Here is a 9095-nt window from a genome sequence, read left to right on the forward strand (position 1 = left end):
TTTCTTCCTGATTACTGATGATGCAGCATGTTTTCGTGTCTGATTCTGTGCTGTGATTGGAGGAGAAATGCAGCCAACAGACACGTGACACACCCTCCACACCCAGCAGGCCTTCACTGTGAGTGTGCAACACACACACACACACTCTTCTTTTGTCTGTAAATACTCTTGTCCTTTATAAATATATAAATTCATGTCATTCTGATCTTTTCTGGTTTACAGTAAATGCTGGATGTTGTCTGTGTTTATTTGATAAACACACTAATAAAACACACCATGAGAGTCACTGAGCCTAATAAAGGTGTGTTAAATATTGTATAGTGAGAGTATAGAGTGTAGAAATAATGAAGAGTTTAGATTCTGTTCATTATTGTGTGTGTAATTATTCAGATCCTCACACATCTCTCCTATAGTCTGTTATATTTACACCCAATAATACTCTGTATCACTCTCTGGGTTATGATGGAGAGTCTTTCTGATTAAAGGTGATGAGTAAATGACTTTAGCTTTATTTGAAGTAAACTGCAGTACATTGTCCTCATGATCATCATGTATGATGATCACCTGAATCATCATACACTACAGTCATCTATTTATCTACTTCACTGCTCATTGTATCTAAAATGAACAGTTTAAATATTAACAGCTCGTGTTTATCGGCTTTATGACCTCTACACTGTCCTGAAGTAACGCCTGTGTTATGGTGTCCTGGTCTGACCCACTGCTTCTTTCACTTTATCACCAACAAAACACCAGCAGCTCCAGCGGTCACTGCACTTCCTGTACTACAGGTTCCTCCTGCTGCTCTCCATTCTCATCTCAATGAAGAATCCTGTCATCTTTTATTACCAGAAATTCCTCCTCATCATTCACACTCTTTCTTTTATTTTCCTTAGTATTATAAACTGAACTGAAAATGAAATTTTACATTGAACTTCTCACAGATTTCTGTGCTGTTGGAGCATAAACACTTATTTTAGTAAATATTGGTGTTTTCCTGAAGCTCTACTGTATGTAGAAAACTACCAACGTATTTCCAGTCTCTTTATTCAGTACAGCTAAGTGCAAAACCATTCAGAGGGTGATACAAGCATGAAATTGTGCAGGTGCTTCACCTTTATGCTGCTTATTAAGAAATGTACATTAGAATCCAATATGGCTGCCATTGTCAGGATTATTCCAGATTACAGCTACTGGATCCAGTGATTCTGATATCATCAAAACAAATGGTCCAAATTAACTATTTCTAAAACACAGAGGTTCTATTTTCTCAACATCTTGTTTTGTTGATGGATTTATTCCTCATTTTTGGAAGGTGTAAGACATTTCTGTGCCTCTCATGCCTAATATTTACTTGATGATTCAGTGTTCATGGTAAGAAGGCATCTGAATGCATCACTGTGGATTTATTGAACCTCAGGACCAGTATATAGCTCCAGAGAACTGTGCAGCTCAGGACAAACAGATCTTCCATGGTGTTTGCTCTTATCTCCACATTTCCTCTGTTGTTGGTGATACCTTCCACTGAGTTACAGACATCCAGCAAACCGTCTGTTCCTCATCATGGTTTGTTGGATCCCCAGTCACTAGGATTCATGCACTGTGTCTTTACATACAGATATCAGGCTCCACCCACATCCTGTCTGGAGGTTCTGCATGTTGAAGGAGAACATCTTGATTGAGTTGATTAAATAGAAGTATATTTCCAGTCATGTCTTGTTACCTTGGTACCCTTGTCTGTTGACTAAATGCTTCTGTAAAGTCTCTAAAGTGTGTATCAGTGTGATCAGTGACTGGTGGATGCTGGAGACTGTGGAGAAGACGTGCTGTGGACTGATCTCACATCCAGACCTGGAAATGCTACACTACATCACAACTACTAACATCATGGAAGATCAGGGGTCCTCTGGTGTGTTCTAGCCCAAGTACAGAGCAGAACTCATGACCCATGATCCATTTCAGGCTTCTCCCTTAAACAATTCCAGAGTTTTTCCAGACCCAGCTCTTTACATGGACAGATCAGGGATACTGCTGTTCCTCTCACATCTGTGTCATGTGATCTCATCATCAGTACCTCGTTATCAATTAAACCTGAATCATTTACACGCTCTCTTCAGTCTCTTCTGCATCTTCATGAGTACAGGGACATGCTGTAGATTGTACAGAAACATCACTTGATTAGACTGGGCTTGGTCTCTTTTGTCTCCACACTCGTGTTGTTTCTTGGATGCCAGTAGTTTTGTCTGATAGAAAAAGAAAGAGCTCCATGTTGTTGGTGTCTTACAGGAAGTTGTGTTTCTCACTGGGTGTTTTGGTGAAGTCTGTCACGCTCCTTCTCATTTCCTGCCCTCATGATGTTCTCACCTTCAGTGTGTTCTGTATGTTATTTAGATTTAATTTTTAACTTTATATTTTTAATGTGTTACAGAATTCTGTAAAAAATCAGAGCTGTGTCTGTATTTATTTATTTATTGATTTATTTATTTTCTGAGGAAATGCAATCACTTGTTTAAAAAGGTGTTTATATCATTATCATTAGGTTTGCTAATAACTTAATGAAGAATCTAGAGTCACAATTTCATCAAAGTGGTTCTAGGAGTCTGTGGCAGGGACTAAGAACAATAACGGACTACAGAACACCATCTTCCAGAACGGTGAATACGGACGCTTCTCTGGCAGACGAGCTAAACACCTTTTACGCTCACTTCAAGGCTGCTCACAGTGCTAACGACATTAGCAGCGCTAACAGCGCTATAAGCAGCACGCACGTGGAGAACGCTGGAGAGGAAAGTGTGTTCATCATCTCAGAGCACAGTGAGAGAAAACCATTCAGGAGAGTGAATACCAGGAGAGCAGAAGGACCAGATGGTAAAAACCTGGAGACCTGGTGCCAGGTCAACAATCTCCTCCTGAACGTCAGCAGGACTAAGGAGCTGATAGTGGACTTTAGCACAAAGCAGGAGAGGAATTACCAGCCCCTCACTATCAACAGGACCCCAGTGGAGAGAGTGGACAGTTTCCGGTACCTAGCTGTTTACATCACGCAGGACCTGACACCCTGGTGAAGAAGGCCCGGCAGCGTCTTTATCATCTCAGACGCCTGAAGGACTTTAAACTGCCCTCAAAGGTGCTAAAGACATTCTACACCTGCACCATTGAGAGCATCCTGACGGGAAGTATCACTGCCTGGTTTGGGAACAGCACCAAGCAGGACAGGCAAGATCTCCAGAGGGTGGTGCGATCAGCCGAGCGTACCATCCGCACCGAGCTTCCTGACCTGGACACTATATACAGCAAGCAGTGCTGGACCAAGGCCAGGAAGATAATGAAGGACCTCAGCCATCCCAACAATGGACTCTTCTCTCTGTTGTGGTCAGGGAAACGTTTCCATTCCTTCAAGGTGAACACAGAGAGAATGAGGAGGAGCTTCTTCCCGCAGGCCATTTGGGCCCTCAACCAGAACACCTAGTACCTGGACTTTCTGGACTCCTTTCTCAGGACTTTCTCATACAGGACATTCTACCCCAGCAGATTGTTGCACACACAGTAACTGTACTACTCTGCACAGGTGCTTACTCTGCACACTTTGTGTTGCAGCGTCACTTTACCGTTTACATTTTTTAATATTATCATATTTTCAAATATTTCTACTACTTGGTAGTTTTTATATTCCTATTTTCCTTTAAATTTTATTTATCTTTCTCTTGGAACAAGGACAGTCGTAAAAACGATTTCTACTACATGTTGTACTGTGTATGATTTTGTTCGTGACAAATAGAATTTAAAATTGAATCTGAAAGCTTTATTTCTGTGATAGTGTTCCAGGTAATAATGATGATTGAGGAAACAGGAAATAAAGTGCTGGTGTGTAATAATGTCCTCTGAAACCCATCCAGTGGAAATCCTGGATTTAGTGTGAGACTGTAATATCTCCAGATCTCAGATCTCAGGGGTCAGGGGTCAGGGGTCAGTGCTTTAAGGGTCTGGATGTTGGATTAAATCCTGACATCAGTCTGGTGCTTACTTTTAATAACAACTCATTCTCTATAAATTAATATTAATGTGTTTAATGTAGAACAGATAAAACACCAGGATCTCTCTCTCTCTCTCTCTCTCTTTATAAAACACCAGGATCTCTCTCTCTCTCTCTCTCTCTCTATAAAACACCAGGATCTCTCTCTCTCTCTCTCTCTCTCTATAAAACACCAGGATCTCTCTCTCTCTCTCTCTCTCTCTATAAAACACCAGGATCTCTCTCTCTCTCTCTCTCTCTCTATAAAACACCAGGATCTCTCTCTCTCTCTCTCTCTCTCTATAAAACACCAGGATCTCTCTCTCTCTCTCTCTCTCTCTCTCTCTCTCTCTCTCTCTCTCTCTCTCTCTTTATAAAACACCAGGATCTCTCTCTCTCTCTCTCTCTCTCTCTAAAACACCAGGATCTCTCTCTCTCTCTCTTTATAAAACACCAGGATCTCTCTCTCTCTCTCTCTCTCTCTCTCTCTCTCTCTCTCTCTCTCTCTTTATAAAACACCAGGATCTCTCTCTCTCTCTCTCTCTCTCTCTCTCTCTCTCTCTTTATAAAACACCAGGATCTCTCTCTCTCTCTCTCTCTCTCTCTCTCTCTCTTTATAAAACACCAGGATCTCTCTCTCTCTCTCTCTCTCTCTCTCTCTTTATAAAACACCAGGATCTCTCTCTTTCTCTCTCTCTCTCTCTCTCTCTCTCTCTCTCTCTCTCTCTCTCTCTCTCTCTCTCTCTCTCTGCGCATGCGCGGATGTGAATGAGCGAGTTGAGTGTTGTGAGCGAGTTTGCGAGCGATTTCAAAACTTTATTGTCTTTTTTGGCAATTCATTTAATTTTTTGTTGTTGTTTGGTTTGCGTGTTTTGTGAGGAGCTGTGTTTGTGTGTTAGTGTGCGCGTGTGTGTTTGGGTGCGTGTGTGGTGTGTGTTTCCCGGTAAGGAGTGAGCCGGCATTTCGGCACGCTTTGAGCCGGGAACATGGAGAAGGTGGATGATAGCGTGTACGAGTCTCTCACACGGCAGCATGGTGTGAGGATTGTGTGTAACGTTAGCGTGGAGGAGTGTGTGTTGGCGGTCGGGAAGGTGGTAGGGTACAGCAACATTTTAGCTGCCTCCGTATGAACAGTGCTATTGTGCTCTTTCTAAACTCCGTTAATAAGGTTAATGAGATTGTTAAACAGAAAGTGGTTATTAATGATTCCCTGGTAACGGTGCTTCCTCTCAGTACTCCATCGAAGAAAATAATTTTGTCAAATGTTCCTCCTTTCCTGAAAAATGACACCATTGCTAAAGAGCTCTCCCGCTATGGCAAAATGGTCTCTCCTATAAGAAAGATCCACATGGGCAGTAAAGCGCCAGAGTTAAGGAACTCAAAGATAGTTTCCTTTAGGAGACTGGTGTACATGGTGCTGAATAATGGCGTGGAGGAGCTGGACTTAGCGATGAAATTTAGCGTGGATGGCTTTGACTACACCGTTTTTGTGACTACTTACTCTGGCATGAAATGTTTCACCTGTGGTGAAACAGGACACTTGGTTCGTGCATGTCCAGAGAAGGTTAAAGACGGGGCGACAGACAGGCAGGCTGAGCAGACTAGGCCAAACGTTCACAGTGGTGATACTGAGGGAGATGGGCCCTCTGTATCGGTTTCTCCAGTGGCTGAGTCTGTTACAGCTGACCCTCCTGCGATTAAGCCCATAGCTGCTGCCTCCTCCATGCTGGATCCTGTCATGACCGTTCCCCCTGCGGTTGAGACCGGGCTCAGCGGAGGCAACCCTGGTGCTACTGTGGCGAAACCCGCAGGGGACAAAGCAGGAGCATCTGATCCTGCGAAAAGTGATAAAGAGATGGGCGAAACAACATCCGAGCCCCCTTGCAGACAAGCCAGGTGGAGGAACGGGACAGTCTCGATAATGGAGGTACAGATGCTGAGATGGAAGCAGAACCTGTTTTTAAAGTCCCCACTAAGCATAAGAAAAAATCTAAAAGCAGGAGCAACAAGCAGGCTAAGAAACTCGAGTCAGACGTGGAAGAGAGTGATGGTGGCTCCACGGACTCAAGTTGGTCACAGTGCTCACAGTCAGACGAAAGGGAGACGGTCTACACACCAGCAGAAATATCAGCGTTTTTAAAAAACACCAAGGGCAAAAGGTCAGTGAATATCGAAGAATTTTTCCCAGACACTGAACAGTTTGTGTGTGATGTTAAAAAGTTAATGCGGTGTGGTGTGTTTGAAAAAACTGAAATCTATCGTCTGAAGGCCATAGTGACCAAACTTAGGAAGAACACTGAAGGTTCTTTATAGACTGCTGAGCTCTGTAATGCTTAACCAACTGGTTGATTGCATTATGTGGGTGACATTTTATTATTTAATAATGAGCGCTATCACTGCTGTAACCCTTAACATCAGTGGTGCCAGGGACCACAGAAAGAGAGCGGCAGTGTATGAGACGGTGAGACACAAGCATGCGGATGTTGTTTTCCTGCAGGAAACTCATAGCGATCCTGGAAACTCCTCGGACTGGGCGAGCGAGTGGACGGGACTTGTGTTTTTAAGTCACAATACCTCTCTTAGTGGTGGTGTTGCTCTTTTATTTTCACCGTCTTTTAGCCCACAGTCTTATGATGTTGAAGAAGTTTTAAAAGGCAGGCTTTTAAAAGTGCGGGCGTTTTATGAGAACGAGATTTTTGTTTTTATTTGTGTGTACGCCCCCACCCTAAGTGTGGAGAGAATGGTGTTCTTAAATATTTTAAGCTCTGTCATTGGTTCCTGTAGTCAGAGTGAAGTTTTAATCATTGGTGGAGATTTTAACTGCACTGAAGACGTTTTAGATAGGAACCATTTAGAACCTCATGCTGCCTCTCGCAAACGCCTGTGTGAGTTAATCACAACACATGACCTGAGTGATGTTTGGAGGGCTTTTCATGAAACAGAGAGACAATACACCTGGTCCCATTGTAAAGAGAACCTCCTCTCACTAGCAAGGCTTGATTGTTTTTACACTTTTAAACATCAGCTGAATATTTTTAGGTCCTGTGTTATTTATCCTGTGGGCTTTTCGGATCATTTTATGGTACAGTGCACTTTTAAGAAGAGCAATGTAAAGCCACGTAGTGCCTACTGGCATTTTAATGCTGCTCTTTTAGATGATATTAATTTTAGAGAGAGTTTTATTTTCTTTTGGCATGCTTTTAGGCTCCAGAAGCCGACTTTTACATCACTGCAAGATTGGTGGGATGTGGCAAAAGTGCACATTCAAATGTTTTGTCAACAGTACGCTCACAATGTGACTAAGGACATCACCAGATCACTTAGAGCTCTAGAGATTGAGGTAGTGGAACTCCAGGGTCTGGTGGAGTCCACAGGAAATCGAGGCCATATTGAGGCGCTCAAAAAGAAAAAACATGCGTTGGGTGAGTTGTTGGACACAACAGTGCAGGGGGCGCTGGTCCGCTCGCGCTTTAAAAGCGTAACAGAGATGGACGCTCCTTCCAAGTTCTTCTTTAGTCTTGAGAAAAAAAATGGACAGAAAAGGTTCATACATGCTTTGCGTACAGATTCAGGGGAGCTTGTAACTGATCCCACTGAAATTCGCAAGCAGACAGTCAGCTTTTACTCAAAGCTGTACAGAAGTGAGCTCGCAGCTGTGCAGGAGGTGGAGGAAGATTTTGTCAGGAATCTTCCTAAAATAACCGATGATTCAGCTAGGGAACTGAACAGCATGCAAAATGGGCGGTCACCTGGAATCGATGGGCTTTCGGTGGAGTTTTTTAAGGCTTTCTGGTCAGTGATAGGGCAGGACTTGCTGGAAGTGTTGAAGGCGAGCATAAGCGAAGGCAGACTGCCGCTGAGTAGCCGTAGAGCAGTCCTGACCCTACTCCCAAAGAAGGGAGATCAGACTGACCTTAGGAACTGGCGCCCTGTCTCCTTACTCTGCACAGACTGCAAGGTGCTCTCAAAAGCATTAGCAACAAGGCTAGGAAAGGTGATGGAGCAAGTCATCCACTTTGACCAGACGTACTGTGTGCCTGGCAGGTCTATCCACGACAATGTACACTTAATTCGTGACATTTTGGACGTCTCTAGGCTATTGGGGCTGAAGACTGGTCTTATTTTCATAGACCAGGAGAAGGCTTTCGACCGGTTTGAACACCAGTATTTGTGGAGGGCGTTAGAGAATTTTGGGTTCAACTCCGGGTTCAAGGCCATGATCCAGGTGCTGTACAGCGACATTGAGAGCATACTGAAAGTTAACGGTGGTTTATCTGTGCCTTTTAAAGTGTATAGGGGTATTAGGCAGGGCTGCTCTCTGTCTGGCATGTTATATGCCCTAGCCATAGAACCTTTACTATGTCAGATAAGAAGCAAGATTTCTCGGTCTGTCTATACCAAGGTCTAATACCCCATACTGTGTTTCTGCCTATGCCGATGATGTTGTTGTGATGGTGACTGAACCAAGAGATATTGATATTTTAACTGACATCATAATTAAGTTTAATGTGATATCTTCTGCAAAAGTAAACTGGAACAAAAGTGAAGCCATTTTAGTTGGGGATTGGAAAGGTGGGGAACCATGTCTCCCAGATAATTTGACCTGGAGAACAGGTGGTTTTAAATATTTGGGAGTGTACCTGAGAGACAGTAGCTATGTTAAGAAAAACTGGGAAGGCATAAGTGAAAAGCTAAAAGGACGTCTGAATAAATGGAGATGGCTCGTTCCAAAGATGTCATATAAGGGCAGAACTTTGGTTATAAACAATCTAGTTGCTTCAATGTTATGGCACAGACTGGCCTGTATTGACCCCCCTCCCAAACTACTAGCAGACCTGCAGGCCATGATGGTGGACTTCTTCTGGGACAAGCTGCACTGGTTACCACAAAGCATTCTATACCTACCCAAGGAAGAGAGCGGACAAGGACTTATCCACTTATCCAGCAGGACTGTGGCCTTTCGTCTTTGTCATGTACAGAAGCTCCTCGCTGGCCCAGAGAACCTCTCATGGAGAGCAGCTGCGAACGGAATACTACGCACAGTGGGAGGATGGGGTCTGGACAGGTCAGGTTTTTAATGGAC

This window comes from Hemibagrus wyckioides, linkage group LG22 (genome assembly GCF_019097595.1).
Source record: "Hemibagrus wyckioides isolate EC202008001 linkage group LG22, SWU_Hwy_1.0, whole genome shotgun sequence".
NCBI classification, from domain to species: Eukaryota; Metazoa; Chordata; class Actinopteri; order Siluriformes; family Bagridae; genus Hemibagrus; species Hemibagrus wyckioides.